Below are 23,253 nucleotides of genomic sequence, written 5' to 3'. Positions count from 1 at the left end.
AATGTTACAAGAGACTTCCCAAACATTTTAAAAATGTTATCTGCTAACAGTCAAGATGAGCCAAAATTAAGTTGGCATGAAGTAATTAGAAGTAATATCATAACTAATATTTAATTACTGAGTTGTCTTATCATACAATTAGAGATGGAAATGTTGGCAACGTGACTCATTGGTATAAATTGATGGATTTATATTCCGATTTCTCTAACTTTTCTATCACTCTGGATTTTAATCTCACAGCTGTCTATTTTAGGCATTTGAATAATACTTCAAAGTTGTTTGGATACATCAGTTGCGCTAAATGAAGGAAATTTGAAGTCAAATATAATCATTACTTGTTAAATGTACCTGGCTTCTTTTGCATTTTATCTCAGCTTTTCCTGACTTTGGGTAAAGTTTTGAATGACATTCCAGATATGAGAGCTAAAATATTTTAAAGTGTACAGCAGGTTGTTGGATGTCAGAGCTATTCAAGCCGTTGGAATCAAATCCCACTGCTGCCATATTTATTCTCCAAGGAGAAGATCCAGTGATATATATCAAAGTGGTTTCCTAAAGTAGATAAGGTAAAAAAGAAGCTAAATTTGGTTGGTGGAAGCACACATTAAGCTGTCACATGCAGTAGTTTAAAACAATTTATCATCAACTGATGATTGATCAGATATTAACCTACTGAAAAGGAGAAGATCCAGTGACTTATATCAAAGTGGTTTTCTAAAGTATATAAGGTATGAAAGAAGCTACATTCGGTTGGTGGAAGCACACCTTAAGCTGTCACATGCAGTAGTTCAAAACAATTTATCATCAATTCATGATTGATCAGATATTAACCAACTGAAAAAGGATGGTGATAGTATCCTGCATTAGTCACCGAGTTCTAAACAGTTCATCATAGTTGCAACAGTCTTCTCAAACCTTTAAAATAATTATATCTGCTAACAGTAAAGATATTCAAATTTTAATTTTGCAGGAAGTAATTATGTGCCCTATCAGAACTAATATTTTACTACTTCATGCATCTCAATTTCTTTTGTTATTTCAATGAAAATAAACAAAATGCAATTCAATAAAAAATATGAATTTCTCATCGATTTTATGTTTAATAATGAACTTTCTTTAAACCTTTGCTGACATCTTTTCAATTAATACTTTAAAACAAAAAACCCTTTAATTTTGATGTTCTAGATCTGTGAGCTATCCTAATTATATGCACATGTGGTAGCATGGCCGAGCGGTCTAAGGCGCTGGATTAAGGCTCCAGTCTCTTTGGAGGCGTGGGTTCAAATCCCACTGCTGCCATATTTATTATACAAAGAGTAGACCAGTTATTGATGTCAAAGTGATTCTTTTTTTCCATTAGATAGGATATTACCCAGCTGAAATTTGTTGGTGAAAGATTCCTCTAGCTACTCAACAGTTCATCATTGTTACAAGAGACTTCCCAAAAGTTTTAAAAATGTTATCTGCTAACAGTCAAGGTGAGCCAAAATTAAGTTGGCATGAAGTAATTAGAAGTAATATCATAACTAATATTTAATTACTGAGTTGTCTTATCATACAATTAGAGATGGAAATGTTGGCAACGTGACTCATTGGTATAAATTGATGGATTTATATTCCGATTTCTCTAACTTTTCTATCACTCTGGATTTTAATCTCACAGCTGTCTATTTTAGGCATTTGAATAATTCTTCAAAGTTGTTTGGATACATCAGTTGCGCTAAATGAAGGAAATTTGAAGTCAAATATAATCATTACTTGTTAAATGTACCTGGCTTCTTTTGCATTTTATCTCAGCTTTTCCTGACTTTGGGTAAAGTTTTGAATGACATTCCAGATACGAGAGCTAAAATATTTTAAAGTGTACAGCAGGTTGTAGGATGACAGAGCTATTCAAGCCGTTGGAATCAAATCCCACTGCTGCCATATTTATTCTCCAAGGAGAAGATCCAGTGATATATATCAAAGTGGTTTCCTAAAGTAGATAAGGTATAAAAGAAGCTAAATTTGGTTGGTGGAAGCACACCTTAAGCTGTCACATGCAGTAGTTTAAAACAATTTATCATCAACTGATGATTGATCAGATATTAACCAACTGAAAAGGAGAAGATCCAGTGACTTATATCAAAGTGGTTTCCTAAAGTAGATAAGGTATAAAAGAAGCTACATTTGGTTGGTGGAAGCACACCTTAAGCTGTCACATGCAGTAGTTCAAAACAATTTATCATCAATTCATGATTGATCAGATATTAACCAACTGAAAAAGGATGGTGATAGTATCCTGCATTAGTCACCGAGTTCTAAACAGTTCATCATAGTTGCAACAGTCTTCTCACACCTTTAAAATAATGATATCTGCTAACAGTAAAGATATTCAAATTTTAATTTTGCATGAAGTAATTATGTGCCCTATCAGAACTAATATTTTACTACTTCATGCATCTCAATTTCTTTTGTTATTTCAATGAAAATAAACAAAATGCAATTCAATAAAAAATATGAATTTCTCATCGATTTTATGTTTAATAATGAACTTTCTTTAAACCTTTGCTGACATCTTTTCAATTAATACTTTAAAACAAAAAACCCTTTAATTTTGATGTTCTAGATCTGTGAGCTATCCTAATGATATGCACATGTGGTAGCATGGCCGAGTGGTCTAAGGCGCTGGATTAAGGCTCCAGTCTCTTTGGAGACGTGGGTTCAAATCCCACTGCTGCCATATTTATTATACAAAGAGTAGGCCAGTTATTGATGTCAAAGTGATTCTTTTTTTCCATTAGATAGGATATTACCCAGCTGAAATTTGTTGGTGGAAGATTCCTCTAGCTACTCAACAGTTCATCATTGTTACAAGAGACTTCCCAAATGTTTTAAAAATGTTATCTGCTAACAGTCAAGATGAGCCAAAATTAAGTTGGCATGAAGTAATTAGAAGTAATATCATAACTAATATTTAATTACTGAGTTGTCTTATCATACAATTAGAGATGGAAATGTTGGCAACGTGACTCATTGGTATAAATTGATGGATTTATATTCCGATTTCTCTAACTTTTCTATCACTCTGGATTTTAATCTCACAGCTGTCTATTTTAGGCATTTGAATAATACTTCAAAGTTGTTTGGATACATCAGTTGCGCTAAATGAAGGAAATTTGAAGTCAAATATAATCATTACTTGTTAAATGTACCTGGCTTCTTTTGCATTTTATCTCAGCTTTTCCTGACTTTGGGAAAAGTTTTGAATGACATTCCAGATATAAGAGCTAAAATATTTTAAAGTGTACAGCAGGTTGTAGGATGACAGAGCTATTCAAGCCGTTGGAATCAAATCCCACTGCTGCCATATTTATTCTCCAAGGAGAAGATCCAGTGATATATATCAAAGTGGTTTCCTAAAGTAGATAAGGTATAAAAGAAGCTAAATTTGGTTGGTGGAAGCACACCTTAAGCTGTCACATGCAGTAGTTTAAAACAATTTATCATCAACTGATGATTGATCAGATATTAACCAACTGAAAAGGAGAAGATCCAGTGACTTATATCAAAGTGGTTTCCTAAAGTATATAAGGTATGAAAGAAGCTACATTTGGTTGGTGGAAGCACACCTTAAGCTGTCACATGCAGTAGTTCAAAACAATTTATCATCAATTCATGATTGATCAGATATTAACCAACTGAAAAAGGAAGGTGATAGTATCCTGCATTAGTCACCGAGTTCTAAACAGTTCATCATAGTTGCAACAGTCTTCTCACACCTTTAAAATAATGATATCTGCTAACAGTAAAGATATTCAAATTTTAATTTTGCATGAAGTAATTATGTGCCCTATCAGAACTAATATTTTACTACTTCATGCTTCTCAATTTCTTTTGTTATTTCAATGAAAATAAACAAAATGCAATTCAATAAAAAATATGAATTTCTCATCGATTTTATGTTTAATAATGAACTTTCTTTAAACCTTTGCTGACATCTTTTCAATTAATACTTTAAAACAAAAAACCCTTTAATTTTGATGTTCTAGATCTGTGAGCTATCCTAATGATATGCACATGTGGTAGCATGGCCGAGCGGTCTAAGGCGCAGGATTAAGACTCCAGTCTCTTTGGAGGCGTGGGTTCAAATCCCACTGCTGCCATGTTTATTATACAAAGAGTAGGCCAGTTATTGATGTCAAAGTGATTCTTTTTTTCCATTAGATAGGATATTACCCAGCTGAAATTTGTTGGTGGAAGATTCCTCTAGCTACTCAACAGTTCATCAAATGTTACAAGAGACTTCCCAAATGTTTTAAAAATGTTATCTGCTAACAGTCAAGATGAGCCAAAATTAAGTTGGCATGAAGTAATTAGAAGTAATATCAGAACTAATATTTAATTACTGAGTTGTCTTATCATACAATTAGAGATGGAAATGTTGGCAACGTGACTCATTGGTATAAATTGATGGATTTATATTCCGATTTCTCTAACTTTTCTATCACTCTGGATTTTAATCTCACAGCTGTCTATTTTAGGCATTTGAATAATACTTCAAAGTTGTTTGGATACATCAGTTGCGCTAAATGAAGGAAATTTGAAATCAAATATAATCATTACTTGTTAAATGTACCTGGCTTCTTTTGCATTTTATCTCAGCTTTTCCTGACTTTGGGTAAAGTTTTGAATGACATTCCAGATATGAGAGCTAAAATATTTTAAAGTGTACAGCAGGTTGTAGGATGACAGAGCTATTCAAGCCGTTGGAATCAAATCCCACTGCTGCCATATTTATTCTCCATGGAAAAGATCCAGTGATATATATCAAAGTGGTTTCCTAAAGTAGATAAGGTATAAAAGAAGCTAAATTTGGTTGGTGGAAGCACACCTTAAGCTGTCACATGCAGTAGTTTAAAACAATTTATCATCAACTGATGATTGATCAGATATTAACCAACTGAAAAGGAGAAGATCCAGTGACTTATATCAAAGTGGTTTCCTAAAGTAGATAAGGTATAAAAGAAGCTACATTTGGTTGGTGGAAGCACACCTTAAGCTGTCACATGCAGTAGTTCAAAACAATTTATCATCAATTCATGATTGATCAGATATTAACCAACTGAAAAAGGATGGTGATAGTATCCTGCATTAGTCACCGAGTTCTAAACCGTTCATCATAGTTGCAACAGTCTTCTCAAACCTTTAAAATAATGATATCTGCTAACAGTAAAGATATTCAAATTTAAATTTTGCATGAAGTAATTATGTGCCCTATCAGAACTAATATTTTACTACTTCATGCATCTCAATTTCTTTTGTTATTTCAATGAAAATAAACAAAATGCAATTCATTAAAAATATGAATTTCTCATCGATTTTATGTTTAATAATGATCTTTCTTTTAACCTTTGCTGACATCTTTTCAATTAATACTTTAAAACAAAAATCTCTTTAATTTTGATGTTCTAGATCTGTGAGCTATCCTAATGATAAGCACATATGGTAGCATGGCCGAGCAGTCTAAGGCGCTGGATTAAGGCTCCAGTCTCTTCGGAGGCATGGGTTCAAATCCCTCTGCTGCCATATTTATTATACAAAGAGTAGGCCAGTTATTGATGGCAAAGTGGTTCTTTTTTTTCACTAGAAAGGATATTACCCAGCTGAAATTTGTTGGTGGAAGATACCTCTAGCTACTCAACAGTTCATCATTGTTACAAGAGACTTCCCAAATGTTTTAAAAATGTTATCTGCTAACAGTCAAGATGAGCCAAAATTAAGTTGGCATGAAGTAATTAGAAGTAATATCATAACTAATATTTAATTACTGAGTTGTCTTATCATACAATTAGAGATGGAAATGTTGGCAACGTGACTCATTGGTATAAATTGATGGATTTATATTCCGATTTCTCTAACTTTCCTATCACTCTGGATTTTAATCTCACAGCTGTCTATTTTAGGCATTTGAATAATACTTCAAAGTTGTTTGGATACATCAGTTGCGCTAAATGAAGGAAATTTGAAGTCAAATATAATCATTACTTGTTAAATGTACCTGGCTTCTTTTGCATTTTATCTCAGCTTTTCCTGACTTTGGGTAAAGTTTTGAATGACATTCCAGATATGAGAGCTAAAATATTTTAAAGTGTACAGCAGGTTGTAGGATGACAGAGCTATTCAAGCCACTGGAATCAAATCCCACTGCTGCCATATTTATTCTCCAAGGAGAAGATCCAGTGATATATATAAAAGTGGTTTCCTCAAGTAGATAAGGTATAAAAGAAGCTAAATTTGGTTGGTGGAAGCACACCTTAAGCTGTCACATGCAGTAGTTTAAAACAATTTATCATCAACTGATGATTGATCAGATATTAACCAACTGAAAAGGAGAAGATCCAGTGACTTATATCAAAGTGGTTTCCTAAAGTATATAAGGTATGAAAGAAGCTACATTTGGTTGGTGGAAGCACACCTTAAGCTGTCACATGCAGTAGTTCAAACCAATTTATCATCAATTCATGATTGATCAGATATTAACCAACTGAAAAAGGATGGTGATAGTATCCTGCATTAGTCACCGAGTTCTAAACAGTTCATCATAGTTGCAACAGTCTTCTCACACCTTTAAAATAATGATATCTGCTAACAGTAAAGATATTCAAATTTTAATTTTGCATGAAGTAATTATGTGCCCTATCAGAACTAATATTTTACTACTTCATGCATCTCAATTTCTTTTGTTATTTCAATGAAAATAAACAAAATGCAATTCAATAAAAAATATGAATTTCTCATCGATTTTATGTTTAATAATGAACTTTCTTTAAACCTTTGCTGACATCTTTTCAATTAATACTTTAAAACAAAAAACCCTTTAATTTTGATGTTCTAGATCTGTGAGCTATCCTAATGATATGCACATGTGGTAGCATGGCCGAGCGGTCTAAGGCGCTGGATTAAGGCTCCAGTCTCTTTGGAGGTGTGGGTTCAAATCCCACTGTTGCCATATTTATTATACAAAGCGTAGGCCAGTTATTGATGTCAAAGTGATTCTTTTTTTCCATTAGATAGGATATTACCCAGCTGAAATTTGTTGGTGAAAGATTCCTCTAGCTACTCAACAGTTCATCATTGTTACAAGAGACTTCCCAAATGTTTTAAAAATGTTATCTGCTAACAGTCAAGATGAGCCAAAATTAAGTTGGCATGAAGTAATTAGAAGTAATATCATAACTAATATTTAATTACTGAGTTGTCTTATCATACAATTAGAGATGGAAATGTTGGCAACGTGACTCATTGGTATAAATTGATGGATTTATATTCCGATTTCTCTAACTTTTCTATCACTCTGGATTTTAATCTCACAGCTGTCTATTTTAGGCATTTGAATAATACTTCAAAGTTGTTTGGATACATCAGTTGCGCTAAATGAAGGAAATTTGAAGTCAAATATAATCATTACTTGTTAAATGTACCTGGCTTCTTTTGCATTTTATCTCAGCTTTTCCTGACTTTGGGTAAAGTTTTGAATGACATTCCAGATATGAGAGCTAAAATATTTTAAAGTGTACAGCAGGTTGTAGGATGACAGAGCTATTCAAGCCGTTGGAATCAAATCCCACTGCTGCCATATTTATTCTCCAAGGAGAAGATCCAGTGATATATATCAAAGTGGTTTCCTAAAGTAGATAAGGTATAAAAGAAGCTAAATTTGGTTGGTGGAAGCACACCTTAAGCTGTCACATGCAGTAGTTTAAAACAATTTATCATCAACTGATGATTGATCAGATATTAACCAACTGAAAAGGAGAAGATCCAGTGACTTATAACAAAGTGGTTTCCTAAAGTATATAAGGTATGAAAGAAGCTACATTTGGTTGGTGGAAGCAGACCTTAAGCTGTCACATGCAGTAGTTCAAAACAATTTATCATCAATTCATGATTGATCAGATATTAACCAACTGAAAAAGGATGATGATAGTATCCTGCATTAGTCACCGAGTTCTAAACAGTTCATCATAGTTGCAACAGTCTTCTCAAAACTTTAAAATAATGATATCTGCTAACAGTAAAGATATTCAAATTTTAATTTTGCATGAAGTAATTATGTGCCCTATCAGAACTAATATTTTACTACTTCATGCATCTCAATTTCTTTTGTTATTTCAATGAAAATAAACAAAATGCAATTCAATAAAAAATATGAATTTCTCATCGATTTTATGTTTAATAATGAACTTTCTTTTAACCTTTGCTGACATCTTTTCAATTAATACTTTAAAACAAAAAACCCTTTAATTTTGATGTTCTAGATCTGTGAGCTATCCTAATGATATGCACATGTGGTAGCATGGCCGAGCGGTCTAAGGTGCTGGATTAAGGCTCCAGTCTCTTTGGAGACGTGGGTTCAAATCCCACTGCTGCCATATTTATTATACAAAGAGTAGGCCAGTTATTGATGTCAAAGTGATTCTTTTTTTCCATTAGATAGGATATTACCCAGCTGAAATTTGTTGGTGGAAGATTCCTCTAGCTACTCAACAGTTCATCATTGTTACAAGAGACTTCCCAAATGTTTTAAAAATATTATCTGCTAACAGTCAAGATGAGCCAAAATTAAGTTGGCATGAAGTAATTAGAAGTAATATCATAAATAATATTTAATTACTGAGTTGTCTTATCATACAATTAGAGATGGAAATGTTGGCAACGTGACTCATTGGTATAAATTGATGGATTTATATTCCGATTTCTCTAACTTTTCTATCACTCTGGATTTTAATCTCACAGCTGTCTATTTTAGGCATTTGAATAATACTTCAAAGTTGTTTGGATACATCAGTTGCGCTAAATGAAGGAAATTTGAAGTCAAATATAATCATTACTTGTTAAATGTACCTGGCTTCTTTTGCATTTTATCTCAGCTTTTCCTGACTTTGGGTAAAGTTTTGAATGACATTCCAGATATGAGAGCTAAAATATTTTAAAGTGTACAGCAGGTTGTAGGATGACAGAGCTATTCAAGCCATTGGAATCAAATCCCACTGCTGCCATATTTATTCTCCAAGGAGAAGATCCAGTGATATATATCAAAGTGGTTTCCTAAAGTAGATAAGGTATAAAAGAAGCTAAATTTGGTTGGTGGAAGCACACCTTAAGCTGTCACATGCAGTAGTTTAAAACAATTTATCATCAACTGATGATTGATCAGATATTAACCAACTGAAAAGGAGAAGATCCAGTGACTTATAACAAAGTGGTTTCCTAAAGTATATAAGGTATGAAAGAAGCTACATTTGGTTGGTGGAAGCACACCTTAAGCTGTCACATGCAGTAGTTCAAAACAATTTATCATCAATTCATGATTGATCAGATATTAACCAACTGAAAAAGGATGGTGATAGTATCCTGCATTAGTCACCGAGTTCTAAACAGTTCATCATAGTTGCAACAGTCTTCTCAAAACTTTAAAATAATGATATCTGCTAACAGTAAAGATATTCAAATTTTAATTTTGCATGAAGTAATTATGTGCCCTATCAGAACTAATATTTTACTACTTCATGCATCTCAATTTCTTTTGTTATTTCAATGAAAATAAACACAATGCAATTCAATAAAAAAAATGAATTTCTCATCGATTTTATGTTTAATAATGAACTTTCTTTTAACCTTTGCTGACATCTTTTCAATTAATACTTTAAAACAAAAAACCCTTTAATTTTGATGTTCTAGATCTGTGAGCTATCCTAATGATATGCACATGTGGTAGCATGGCCGAGCGGTCTAAGGTGCTGGATTAAGGCTCCAGTCTCTTTGGAGATGTGGGTTCAAATCCCACTGCTGCCATATTTATTATACAAAGAGTAGGCCAGTTATTGATGTCAAAGTGATTCTTTTTTTCCATTAGATAGGATATTACCCAGCTGAAATTTGTTGGTGGAAGATTCCTCTAGCTACTCAACAGTTCATCATTGTTACAAGAGACTTCCCAAATGTTTTAAAAATGTTATCTGCTAACAGTCAAGATGAGCCAAAATTAAGTTGGCATGAAGTAATTAGAAGTAATATCATAACTAATATTTAATTACTGAGTTGTCTTATCATACAATTAGAGATGGAAATGTTGGCAACGTGACTCATTGGTATAAATTGATGGATTTATATTCCGATTTCTCTAACTTTTCTATCACTCTGGATTTTAATCTCACAGCTGTCTATTTTAGGCATTTGAATAATACTTCAAAGTTGTTTGGATACATCAGTTGCGCTAAATGAAGGAAATTTGAAGTCAAATATAATCATTACTTGTTAAATGTACCTGGCTTCTTTTGCATTTTATCTCAGCTTTTCCTGACTTTGGGTAAAGTTTTGAATGACATTCCAGATATGAGAGCTAAAATATTTTAAAGTGTACAGCAGTTTGTTGGATGACAGAGCTATTCAAGCCGTTGGAATCAAATCCCACTGCTGCCATATTTATTCTCCAAGGAGAAGATCCAGTGATATATATAAAAGTGGTTTCCTAAAGTAGATAAGGTATAAAAGAAGCTAAATTTGGTTGGTGGAAGCACACCTTAAGATGTCAAATGCAGTAGTTTAAAACAATTTATCATCAACTGATGATTGATCAGATATTAACCAACTGAAAAGGAGAAGATCCAGTGACTTATAACAAAGTGGTTTCCTAAAGTATATAAGGTATGAAAGAAGCTACATTTGGTTGGTGGAAGCACACCTTAAGCTGTCACATGCAGTAGTTCAAAACAATTTATCATCAATTCATGATTGATCAGATATTAACCAACTGAAAAAGGATGGTGATAGTATCCTGCATTAGTCACCGAGTTCTAAACAGTTCATCATAGTTGCAACAGTCTTCTCAAAACTTTAAAATAATGATATCTGCTAACAGTAAAGATATTCAAATTTTAATTTTGCATGAAGTAATTATGTGCCCTATCAGAACTAATATTTTACTACTTCATGCATCTCAATTTCTTTTGTTATTTCAATGAAAATAAACAAAATGCAATTCAATAAAAAATATGAATTTCTCATCGATTTTATGTTTAATAATGAACTTTCTTTTAACCTTTGCTGACATCTTTTCAATTAATACTTTAAAACAAAAAACCCTTTAATTTTGATGTTCTAGATCTGTGAGCTATCCTAATGATATGCACATGTGGTAGCATGGCCGAGCGGTCTAAGGTGCTGGATTAAGGCTCCAGTCTCTTTGGAGACGTGGGTTCAAATACCACTGCTGCCATATTTATTATACAAAGAGTAGGCCAGTTATTGATGTCAAAGTGATTCTTTTTTTCCATTAGATAGGATATTACCCAGCTGAAATTTGTTGGTGGAAGATTCCTCTAGCTACTCAACAGTTCATCATTGTTACAAGAGACTTCCCAAATGTTTTAAAAATGTTATCTGCTAACAGTCAAGATGAGCCAAAATTAAGTTGGCATGAAGTAATTAGAAGTAATATCATAACTAATATTTAATTACTGAGTTGTCTTATCATACAATTAGAGATGGAAATGTTGGCAACGTGACTCATTGGTATAAATTGATGGATTTATATTCCGATTTCTCTAACTTTTCTATCACTCTGGATTTTAATGTCACAGCTGTCTATTTTAGGCATTTGAATAATACTTCAAAGTTGTTTGGATACATCAGTTGCGCTAAATGAAGGAAATTTGAAGTCAAATATAATCATTACTTGTTAAATGTACCTGGCTTCTTTTGCATTTTATCTCAGCTTTTCCTGACTTTGGGTAAAGTTTTGAATGACATTCCAGATATGAGAGCTAAAATATTTTAAAGTGTACAGCAGGTTGTAGGATGACAGAGCTATTCAAGCCGTTGGAATCAAATCCCACTGCTGCCATATTTATTCTCCAAGGAGAAGATCCAGTGATATATATAAAAGTGGTTTCCTCAAGTAGATAAGGTATAAAAGAAGCTAAATTTGGTTGGTGGAAGCACACCTTAAGCTGTCACATGCAGTAGTTTAAAACAATTTATCATCAACTGATGATTGATCAGATATTAACCAACTGAAAAGGAGAAGATCCAGTGACTTATATCAAAGTGGTTTCCTAAAGTAGATAAGGTATAAAAGAAGCTACATTTGGTTGGTGGAAGCACACCTTAAGCTGTCACATGCAGTAGTTCAAAACAATTTATCATCAATTCATGATTGATCAGATATTAACCAACTGAAAAAGGATGGTGATAGTATCCTGCATTAGTCACCAAGTTCTAAACAGTACATCATAGTTGCAACAGTCTTCTCAAAACTTTAAAATAATGATATCTGCTAACAGTAAAGATATTCAAATTTTAATTTTGCATGAAGTAATTATGTGCCCTATCAGAACTAATATTTTACTACTTCATGCATCTCAATTTCTTTTGTTATTTCAATGAAAATAAACAAAATGCAATTCAATAAAAAATATGAATTTCTCATCGATTTAATGTTTAATAATGAACTTTCTTTTAACCTTTGCTGACATCTTTTCAATTAATACTTTTAAACAAAAAACCCTTTAATTGTGATGTTCTAGATCTGTGAGCTATCCTAATGATATGCACATGTGGTAGCATGGCCGAGCGGTCTAAGGTGCTGGATTAAGGCTCCAGTCTCTTTGGAGACGTGGGTTCAAATCCCACTGCTGCCATATTTATTATACAAAGAGTAGGCCAGTTATTGATGTCAAAGTGATTCTTTTTTTCCATTAGATAGGATATTACCCAGCTGAAATTTGTTGGTGGAAGATTCCTCTAGCTACTCAACAGTTCATCATTGTTACAAGAGACTTCCCAAATGTTTTAAAAATGTTATCTGCTAACAGTCAAGATGAGCCAAAATTAAGTTGGCATGAAGTAATTAGAAGTAATATCAGAACTAATATTTAATTACTGAGTTGTCTTATCATACAATTAGAGATGGAAATGTTGGCAACGTGACTCATTGGTATAAATTGATGGATTTATATTCCGATTTCTCTAACTTTTCTATCACTCTGGATTTTAATGTCACAGCTGTCTATTTTAGGCATTTGAATAATACTTCAAAGTTGTTTGGATACATCAGTTGCGCTAAATGAAGGAAATTTGAAGTCAAATATAATCATTACTTGTTAAATGTACCTGGCTTCTTTTGCATTTTATCTCAGCTTTTCCTGACTTTGGGTAAAGTTTTGAATGACATTCCAGATATGAGAGCTAAAATATTTTAAAGTGTACAGCAGGTTGTAGGATGACAGAGCTATTCAAGCCATTGGAATGAAATCCCACTGCTGCCATATTTATTCTCCAAGGAGAAGATCCAGTGATATATATCAAAGTGGTTTCCTAAAGTAGATAAGGTATAAAAGAAGCTAAATTTGGTTGGTGGAAGCACACCTTAAGCTGTCACATGCAGTAGTTTAAAACAATTTATCATCAACTGATGATTGATCAGATATTAACCAACTGAAAAGGAGAAGATCCAGTGACTTATATCAAAGTGGTTTCCTAAAGTAGATAAGGTATGAAAGAAGCTACATTTGGTTGGTGGAAGCACACCTTAAGCTGTCACATGCAGTAGTTCAAAACAATTTATCATCAATTCATGATTGATCAGATATTAACCAACTGAAAAAGGATGGTGATAGTATCCTGCATTAGTCACCGAGTTCTAAACAGTTCATCATAGTTGCAACAGTCTTCTCACACCTTTAAAATAATGATATCTGCTAACAGTAAAGATATTCAAATTTTAATTTTGCATGAAGTAATTATGTGCCCTATCAGAACTAATATTTTATTACTTCATGCATCTCAATTTCTTTTGTTATTTCAATGAAAATAAACAAAATGCAATTCAATAAAAAATATGAATTTCTCATCGATTTTATGTTTAATAATGAACTTTCTTTAAACCTTTGCTGACATCTTTTCAATTAATACTTTAAAACAAAAAACCCTTTAATTTTGATGTTCTAGATCTGTGAGCTATCCTAATGATATGCACATGTGGTAGCATGGCCGAGCGGTCTAAGGTGCTGGATTAAGGCTCCAGTCTCTTTGGAGGCGTGGGTTCAAATCCCACTGCTGCCATATTTATTATACAAAGAGTAGGCCAGTTATTGATGTCAAAGTGATTCTTTTTTTCAATTAGATAGGATATTACCCAGCTGAAATTTGTTGGTGAAAGATTCCTCTAGCTACTCAACAGTTCATCATTGTTACAAGAGACTTCCCAAATGTTTTAAAAATGTTATCTGCTAACAGTCAAGATGAGCCAAAATTAAGTTGGCATGAAGTAATTAGAAGTAATATCAGAACTAATATTTAATTACTGAGTTGTCTTATCATACAATTAGAGATGGAAATGTTGGCAACGTGACTCATTGGTATAAATTGATGGATTTATATTCCGATTTCTCTAACTTTTCTATCACTCTGGATTTTAATGTCACAGCTGTCTATTTTAGGCATTTGAATAATACTTCAAAGTTGTTTGGATACATCAGTTGCGCTAAATGAAGGAAATTTGAAGTCAAATATAATCATTACTTGTTAAATGTACCTGGCTTCTTTTGCATTTTATCTCAGCTTTTCCTGACTTTGGGTAAAGTTTTGAATGACATTCCAGATATGAGAGCTAAAATATTTTAAAGTGTACAGCAGGTTGTAGGATGACAGAGCTATTCAAGCCGTTGGAATGAAATCCCACTGCTGCCATATTTATTCTCCAAGGAGAAGATCCAGTGATATATATCAAAGTGGTTTCCTAAAGTAGATAAGGTATAAAAGAAGCTAAATTTGGTTGGTGGAAGCACACCTTAAGCTGTCACATGCAGTAGTTTAAAACAATTTATCATCAACTGATGATTGATCAGATATTAACCAACTGAAAAGGAGAAGATCCAGTGACTTATATCAAAGTGGTTTCCTAAAGTAGATAAGGTATGAAAGAAGCTACATTTGGTTGGTGGAAGCACACCTTAAGCTGTCACATGCAGTAGTTCAAAACAATTTATCATCAATTCATGATTGATCAGATATTAACCAACTGAAAAAGGATGGTGATAGTATCCTGCATTAGTCACCGAGTTCTAAACAGTTCATCATAGTTGCAACAGTCTTCTCACACCTTTAAAATAATGATATCTGCTAACAGTAAAGATATTCAAATTTTAATTTTGCATGAAGTAATTATGTGCCCTATCAGAACTAATATTTTATTACTTCATGCATCTCAATTTCTTTTGTTATTTCAATGAAAATAAACAAAATGCAATTCAATAAAAAATATGAATTTCTCATCGATTTTATGTTTAATAATGAACTTTCTTTAAACCTTTGCTGACATCTTTTCAATTAATACTTTAAAACAAAAAACCCTTTAATTTTGATGTTCTAGATCTGTGAGCTATCCTAATGATATGCACATGTGGTAGCATGGCCGAGCGGTCTAAGGTGCTGGATTAAGGCTCCAGTCTCTTTGGAGGCGTGGGTTCAAATCCCACTGCTGCCATATTTATTATACAAAGAGTAGGCCAGTTATTGATGTCAAAGTGATTCTTTTTTTCAATTAGATAGGATATTACCCAGCTGAAATTTGTTGTTGAAAGATTCCTCTAGCTACTCAACAGTTCATCATTGTTACAAGAGACTTCCCAAATGTTTTAAAAATGTTATCTGCTAACAGTCAAGATGAGCCAAAATTAAGTTGGCATGAAGTAATTAGAAGTAATATCATAACTAATATTTAATTACTGAGTTGTCTTATCATACAATTAGAGATGGAAATGTTGGCAACGTGACTCATTGGTATAAATTGATGGATTTATATTCCGATTTCTCTAACTTTTCTATCACTCTGGATTTTAATCTCACAGCTGTCTATTTTAGGCATTTGAATAATACTTCAAAGTTGTTTGGATACATCAGTTGCGCTAAATGAAGGAAATTTGAAGTCAAATATAATCATTACTTGTTAAATGTACCAGGCTTCTTTTGCATTTTATCTCAGCTTTTCCTGACTTTGGGTAAAGTTTTGAATGACATTCCAGATATGAGAGCTAAAATATTTTAAAGTGTACAGCAGGTTGTAGGATGACAGAGCTATTCAAACCGTTGGAATCAAATCCCACTGCTGCCATATTTATTCTCCAAGGAGAAGATCCAGTGATATATATAAAAGTGGTTTCCTCAAGTAGATAAGGTATAAAAGAAGCTAAATTTGGTTGGTGGAAGCACACCTTAAGCTGTCACATGCAGTAGTTTAAAACAATTTATCATCAACTGATGATTGATCAGATATTAACCAACTGAAAAGGAGAAGATCCAGTGACTTATATCAAAGTGGTTTCCTAAAGTAGATAAGGTATAAAAGAAGCTACATTTGGTTGGTGGAAGCACACCTTAAGCTGTCACATGCAGTAGTTCAAAACAATTTATCATCAATTCATGATTGATCAGATATTAACCAACTGAAAAAGGATGGTGATAGTATCCTGCATTAGTCACCGAGTTCTAAACAGTTCATCATAGTTGCTACAGTCTTCTCAAAACTTTAAAATAATGATATCTGCTAACAGTAAAGATATTCAAATTTTAATTTTGCATGAAGTAATTATGTGCCCTATCAGAACTAATATTTTACTACTTCATGCATCTCAATTTCTTTTGTTATTTCAATGAAAATAAACAAAATGCAATTCAATAAAAAATATGAATTTCTCATCGATTTTATGTTTAATAATGAACTTTCTTTTAACCTTTGCTGACATCTTTTCAATTAATACTTTAAAACAAAAAACCCTTTAATTTTGATGTTCTAGATCTGTGAGCTATCCTAATGATATGCACATGTGGTAGCATGGCCGAGCGGTCTAAGGTGCTGGATTAAGGCTCCAGTCTCTTTGGAGACGTGGGTTCAAATACCACTGCTGCCATATTTATTATACAAAGAGTAGGCCAGTTATTGATGTCAAAGTGATTCTTTTTTTCCATTAGATAGGATATTACCCAGCTGAAATTTGTTGGTGGAAGATTCCTCTAGCTACTCAACAGTTCATCATTGTTACAAGAGACTTCCCAAATGTTTTAAAAATGTTATCTGCTAACAGTCAAGATGAGCCAAAATTAAGTTGGCATGAAGTAATTAGAAGTAATATCATAACTAATATTTAATTACTGAGTTGTCTTATCATACAATTAGAGATGGAAATGTTGGCAACGTGACTCATTGGTATAAATTGATGGATTTATATTCCGATTTCTCTAACTTTTCTATCACTCTGGATTTTAATCTCACAGCTGTCTATTTTAGGCATTTGAATAATACTTCAAAGTTGTTTGGATACATCAGTTGCGCTAAATGAAGGAAATTTGAAGTCAAATATAATCATTACTTGTTAAATGTACCTGGCTTCTTTTGCATTTTATCTCAGCTTTTCCTGACTTTGGGTAAAGTTTTGAATGACATTCCAGATATGAGAGCTAAAATATTTTAAAGTGTACAGCAGGTTGTAGGATGACAGAGCTATTCAAGCCGTTGGAATCAAATCCCACTGCTGCCATATTTATTCTCCAAGGAGAAGATCCAGTGATATATATAAAAGTGGTTTCCTCAAGTAGATAAGGTATAAAAGAAGCTAAATTTGGTTGGTGGAAGCACACCTTAAGCTGTCACATGCAGTAGTTTAAAACAATTTATCATCAACTGATGATTGATCAGATATTAACCAACTGAAAAGGAGAAGATCCAGTGACTTATATCAAAGTGGTTTCCTAAAGTAGATAAGGTATAAAAGAAGCTACATTTGGTTGGTGGAAGCACACCTTAAGCTGTCACATGCAGTAGTTCAAAACAATTTATCATCAATTCATGATTGATCAGATATTAACCAACTGAAAAAGGATGGTGATAGTATCCTGCATTAGTCACCAAGTTCTAAACAGTACATCATAGTTGCAACAGTCTTCTCAAAACTTTAAAATAATGATATCTGCTAACAGTAAAGATATTCAAATTTTAATTTTGCATGAAGTAATTATGTGCCCTATCAGAACTAATATTTTACTACTTCATGCATCTCAATTTCTTTTGTTATTTCAATGAAAATAAACAAAATGCAATTCAATAAAAAATATGAATTTCTCATCGATTTAATGTTTAATAATGAACTTTCTTTTAACCTTTGCTGACATCTTTTCAATTAATACTTTTAAACAAAAAACCCTTTAATTGTGATGTTCTAGATCTGTGAGCTATCCTAATGATATGCACATGTGGTAGCATGGCCGAGCGGTCTAAGGTGCTGGATTAAGGCTCCAGTCTCTTTGGAGACGTGGGTTCAAATCCCACTGCTGCCATATTTATTATACAAAGAGTAGGCCAGTTATTGATGTCAAAGTGATTCTTTTTTTCCATTAGATAGGATATTACCCAGCTGAAATTTGTTGGTGGAAGATTCCTCTAGCTACTCAACAGTTCATCATTGTTACAAGAGACTTCCCAAATGTTTTAAAAATGTTATCTGCTAACAGTCAAGATGAGCCAAAATTAAGTTGGCATGAAGTAATTAGAAGTAATATCAGAACTAATATTTAATTACTGAGTTGTCTTATCATACAATTAGAGATGGAAATGTTGGCAACGTGACTCATTGGTATAAATTGATGGATTTATATTCCGATTTCTCTAACTTTTCTATCACTCTGGATTTTAATGTCACAGCTGTCTATTTTAGGCATTTGAATAATACTTCAAAGTTGTTTGGATACATCAGTTGCGCTAAATGAAGGAAATTTGAAGTCAAATATAATCATTACTTGTTAAATGTACCTGGCTTCTTTTGCATTTTATCTCAGCTTTTCCTGACTTTGGGTAAAGTTTTGAATGACATTCCAGATATGAGAGCTAAAATATTTTAAAGTGTACAGCAGGTTGTAGGATGACAGAGCTATTCAAGCCGTTGGAATGAAATCCCACTGCTGCCATATTTATTCTCCAAGGAGAAGATCCAGTGATATATATCAAAGTGGTTTCCTAAAGTAGATAAGGTATAAAAGAAGCTAAATTTGGTTGGTGGAAGCACACCTTAAGCTGTCACATGCAGTAGTTTAAAACAATTTATCATCAACTGATGATTGATCAGATATTAACCAACTGAAAAGGAGAAGATCCAGTGACTTATATCAAAGTGGTTTCCTAAAGTAGATAAGGTATGAAAGAAGCTACATTTGGTTGGTGGAAGCACACCTTAAGCTGTCACATGCAGTAGTTCAAAAAAATTTATCATCAATTCATGATTGATCAGATATTAACCAACTGAAAAAGGATGGTGATAGTATCCTGCATTAGTCACCGAGTTCTAAACAGTTCATCATAGTTGCAACAGTCTTCTCACACCTTTAAAATAATGATATCTGCTAACAGTAAAGATATTCAAATTTTAATTTTGCATGAAGTAATTATGTGCCCTATCAGAACTAATATTTTATTACTTCATGCATCTCAATTTCTTTTGTTATTTCAATGAAAATAAACAAAATGCAATTCAATAAAAAATATGAATTTCTCATCGATTTTATGTTTAATAATGAACTTTCTTTAAACCTTTGCTGACATCTTTTCAATTAATACTTTAAAACAAAAAACCCTTTAATTTTGATGTTCTAGATCTGTGAGCTATCCTAATGATATGCACATGTGGTAGCATGGCCGAGCGGTCTAAGGTGCTGGATTAAGGCTCCAGTCTCTTTGGAGGCGTGGGTTCAAATCCCACTGCTGCCATATTTATTATACAAAGAGTAGGCCAGTTATTGATGTCAAAGTGATTCTTTTTTTCAATTAGATAGGATATTACCCAGCTGAAATTTGTTGGTGAAAGATTCCTCTAGCTACTCAACAGTTCATCATTGTTACAAGAGACTTCCCAAATGTTTTAAAAATGTTATCTGCTAACAGTCAAGATGAGCCAAAATTAAGTTGGCATGAAGTAATTAGAAGTAATATCAGAACTAATATTTAATTACTGAGTTGTCTTATCATACAATTAGAGATGGAAATGTTGGCAACGTGACTCATTGGTATAAATTGATGGATTTATATTCCGATTTCTCTAACTTTTCTATCACTCTGGATTTTAATGTCACAGCTGTCTATTTTAGGCATTTGAATAATACTTCAAAGTTGTTTGGATACATCAGTTGCGCTAAATGAAGGAAATTTGAAGTCAAATATAATCATTACTTGTTAAATGTACCTGGCTTCTTTTGCATTTTATCTCAGCTTTTCCTGACTTTGGGTAAAGTTTTGAATGACATTCCAGATATGAGAGCTAAAATATTTTAAAGTGTACAGCAGGTTGTAGGATGACAGAGCTATTCAAGCCGTTGGAATGAAATCCCACTGCTGCCATATTTATTCTCCAAGGAGAAGATCCAGTGATATATATCAAAGTGGTTTCCTAAAGTAGATAAGGTATAAAAGAAGCTAAATTTGGTTGGTGGAAGCACACCTTAAGCTGTCACATGCAGTAGTTTAAAACAATTTATCATCAACTGATGATTGATCAGATATTAACCAACTGAAAAGGAGAAGATCCAGTGACTTATATCAAAGTGGTTTCCTAAAGTAGATAAGGTATGAAAGAAGCTACATTTGGTTGGTGGAAGCACACCTTAAGCTGTCACATGCAGTAGTTCAAAACAATTTATCATCAATTCATGATTGATCAGATATTAACCAACTGAAAAAGGATGGTGATAGTATCCTGCATTAGTCACCGAGTTCTAAACAGTTCATCATAGTTGCAACAGTCTTCTCACACCTTTAAAATAATGATATCTGCTAACAGTAAAGATATTCAAATTTTAATTTTGCATGAAGTAATTATGTGCCCTATCAGAACTAATATTTTATTACTTCATGCATCTCAATTTCTTTTGTTATTTCAATGAAAATAAACAAAATGCAATTCAATAAAAAATATGAATTTCTCATCGATTTTATGTTTAATAATGAACTTTCTTTAAACCTTTGCTGACATCTTTTCAATTAATACTTTAAAACAAAAAACCCTTTAATTTTGATGTTCTAGATCTGTGAGCTATCCTAATGATATGCACATGTGGTAGCATGGCCGAGCGGTCTAAGGTGCTGGATTAAGGCTCCAGTCTCTTTGGAGGCGTGGGTTCAAATCCCACTGCTGCCATATTTATTATACAAAGAGTAGGCCAGTTATTGATGTCAAAGTGATTCTTTTTTTCAATTAGATAGGATATTACCCAGCTGAAATTTGTTGGTGAAAGATTCCTCTAGCTACTCAACAGTTCATCATTGTTACAAGAGACTTCCCAAATGTTTTAAAAATGTTATCTGCTAACAGTCAAGATGAGCCAAAATTAAGTTGGCATGAAGTAATTAGAAGTAATATCATAACTAATATTTAATTACTGAGTTGTCTTATCATACAATTAGAGATGGAAATGTTGGCAACGTGACTCATTGGTATAAATTGATGGATTTATATTCCGATTTCTCTAACTTTTCTATCACTCTGGATTTTAATCTCACAGCTGTCTATTTTAGGCATTTGAATAATACTTCAAAGTTGTTTGGATACATCAGTTGCGCTAAATGAAGGAAATTTGAAGTCAAATATAATCATTACTTGTTAAATGTACCAGGCTTCTTTTGCATTTTATCTCAGCTTTTCCTGACTTTGGGTAAAGTTTTGAATGACATTCCAGATATGAGAGCTAAAATATTTTAAAGTGTACAGCAGGTTGTAGGATGACAGAGCTATTCAAACCGTTGGAATCAAATCCCACTGCTGCCATATTTATTCTCCAAGGAGAAGATCCAGTGATATATATAAAAGTGGTTTCCTCAAGTAGATAAGGTATAAAAGAAGCTAAATTTGGTTGGTGGAAGCACACCTTAAGCTGTCACATGCAGTAGTTTAAAACAATTTATCATCAACTGATGATTGATCAGATATTAACCAACTGAAAAGGAGAAGATCCAGTGACTTATATCAAAGTGGTTTCCTAAAGTAGATAAGGTATAAAAGAAGCTACATTTGGTTGGTGGAAGCACACCTTAAGCTGTCACATGCAGTAGTTCAAAACAATTTATCATCAATTCATGATTGATCAGATATTAACCAACTGAAAAAGGATGGTGATAGTATCCTGCATTAGTCACCGAGTTCTAAACAGTTCATCATAGTTGCTACAGTCTTCTCAAAACTTTAAAATAATGATATCTGCTAACAGTAAAGATATTCAAATTTTAATTTTGCATGAAGTAATTATGTGCCCTATCAGAACTAATATTTTACTACTTCATGCATCTCAATTTCTTTTGTTATTTCAATGAAAATAAACAAAATGCAATTCAATAAAAAATATGAATTTCTCATCGATTTTATGTTTAATAATGAACTTTCTTTTAACCTTTGCTGACATCTTTTCAATTAATACTTTAAAACAAAAAACCCTTTAATTTTGATGTTCTAGATCTGTGAGCTATCCTAATGATATGCACATGTGGTAGCATGGCCGAGCGGTCTAAGGTGCTGGATTAAGGCTCCAGTCTCTTTGGAGACGTGGGTTCAAATACCACTGCTGCCATATTTATTATACAAAGAGTAGGCCAGTTATTGATGTCAAAGTGATTCTTTTTTTCCATTAGATAGGATATTACCCAGCTGAAATTTGTTGGTGGAAGATTCCTCTAGCTACTCAACAGTTCATCATTGTTACAAGAGACTTCCCAAATGTTTTAAAAATGTTATCTGCTAACAGTCAAGATGAGCCAAAATTAAGTTGGCATGAAGTAATTAGAAGTAATATCATAACTAATATTTAATTACTGAGTTGTCTTATCATACAATTAGAGATGGAAATGTTGGCAACGTGACTCATTGGTATAAATTGATGGATTTATATTCCGATTTCTTTAACTTTTCTATCACTCTGGATTTTAATCTCACAGCTGTCTATTTTAGGCATTTGAATAATACTTCAAAGTTGTTTGGATACATCAGTTGCGCTAAATGAAGGAAATTTGAAGTCAAATATAATCATTACTTGTTAAATGTACCTGGCTTCTTTTGCATTTTATCTCAGCTTTTCCTGACTTTGGGTAAAGTTTTGAATGACATTCCAGATATGAGAGCTAAAATATTTTAAAGTGTACAGCAGGTTGTAGGATGACAGAGCTATTCAAGCCGTTGGAAT

At 32.9% G+C, this 23,253-nt stretch overlaps 12 non-coding genes across 12 annotated transcripts; all 12 read left to right on the top strand.

The window, feature by feature from the left end:
- Nucleotides 1-1,217: 1,217 nt before the first annotated feature.
- Nucleotides 1,218-1,299, top strand: TRNAL-AAG (transfer RNA leucine (anticodon AAG)). The gene has a single exon. It is a non-coding gene; the product is annotated as a tRNA-Leu (tRNA).
- A 1,341-nt stretch (nucleotides 1,300-2,640) lies between these two features.
- TRNAL-AAG (transfer RNA leucine (anticodon AAG)) lies at nucleotides 2,641-2,722 on the top strand. Its single transcript has one exon. It is a non-coding gene; the product is annotated as a tRNA-Leu (tRNA).
- Nucleotides 2,723-4,063: 1,341 nt separating this feature from the next.
- Nucleotides 4,064-4,145, top strand: TRNAL-AAG (transfer RNA leucine (anticodon AAG)). The gene has a single exon. It is a non-coding gene; the product is annotated as a tRNA-Leu (tRNA).
- Nucleotides 4,146-6,909: 2,764 nt separating this feature from the next.
- Nucleotides 6,910-6,991, top strand: TRNAL-AAG (transfer RNA leucine (anticodon AAG)). The gene has a single exon. It is a non-coding gene; the product is annotated as a tRNA-Leu (tRNA).
- A 1,341-nt stretch (nucleotides 6,992-8,332) lies between these two features.
- Nucleotides 8,333-8,414, top strand: TRNAL-AAG (transfer RNA leucine (anticodon AAG)). Its single transcript has one exon. It is a non-coding gene; the product is annotated as a tRNA-Leu (tRNA).
- A 1,341-nt stretch (nucleotides 8,415-9,755) lies between these two features.
- TRNAL-AAG (transfer RNA leucine (anticodon AAG)) lies at nucleotides 9,756-9,837 on the top strand. The gene has a single exon. It is a non-coding gene; the product is annotated as a tRNA-Leu (tRNA).
- A 2,764-nt stretch (nucleotides 9,838-12,601) lies between these two features.
- TRNAL-AAG (transfer RNA leucine (anticodon AAG)) lies at nucleotides 12,602-12,683 on the top strand. Its single transcript has one exon. It is a non-coding gene; the product is annotated as a tRNA-Leu (tRNA).
- A 1,341-nt stretch (nucleotides 12,684-14,024) lies between these two features.
- Nucleotides 14,025-14,106, top strand: TRNAL-AAG (transfer RNA leucine (anticodon AAG)). Its single transcript has one exon. It is a non-coding gene; the product is annotated as a tRNA-Leu (tRNA).
- Nucleotides 14,107-15,447: 1,341 nt separating this feature from the next.
- TRNAL-AAG (transfer RNA leucine (anticodon AAG)) lies at nucleotides 15,448-15,529 on the top strand. Its single transcript has one exon. It is a non-coding gene; the product is annotated as a tRNA-Leu (tRNA).
- A 2,764-nt stretch (nucleotides 15,530-18,293) lies between these two features.
- Nucleotides 18,294-18,375, top strand: TRNAL-AAG (transfer RNA leucine (anticodon AAG)). Its single transcript has one exon. It is a non-coding gene; the product is annotated as a tRNA-Leu (tRNA).
- Nucleotides 18,376-19,716: 1,341 nt separating this feature from the next.
- TRNAL-AAG (transfer RNA leucine (anticodon AAG)) lies at nucleotides 19,717-19,798 on the top strand. The gene has a single exon. It is a non-coding gene; the product is annotated as a tRNA-Leu (tRNA).
- Nucleotides 19,799-21,139: 1,341 nt separating this feature from the next.
- On the top strand, nucleotides 21,140-21,221 carry TRNAL-AAG (transfer RNA leucine (anticodon AAG)). The gene has a single exon. It is a non-coding gene; the product is annotated as a tRNA-Leu (tRNA).
- Nucleotides 21,222-23,253: the final 2,032 nt, after the last annotated feature.

The sequence above is a fragment of the Taudactylus pleione genome, unplaced genomic scaffold (genome assembly GCF_031769625.1).
Source record: "Taudactylus pleione unplaced genomic scaffold, aTauple2 ptg000016l, whole genome shotgun sequence".
Taxonomy (NCBI): Eukaryota; Metazoa; Chordata; class Amphibia; order Anura; family Myobatrachidae; genus Taudactylus; species Taudactylus pleione.
Note: the sequence above shows the minus strand (reverse complement) of the source record. Positions and strands in the feature narration are given on the sequence as shown.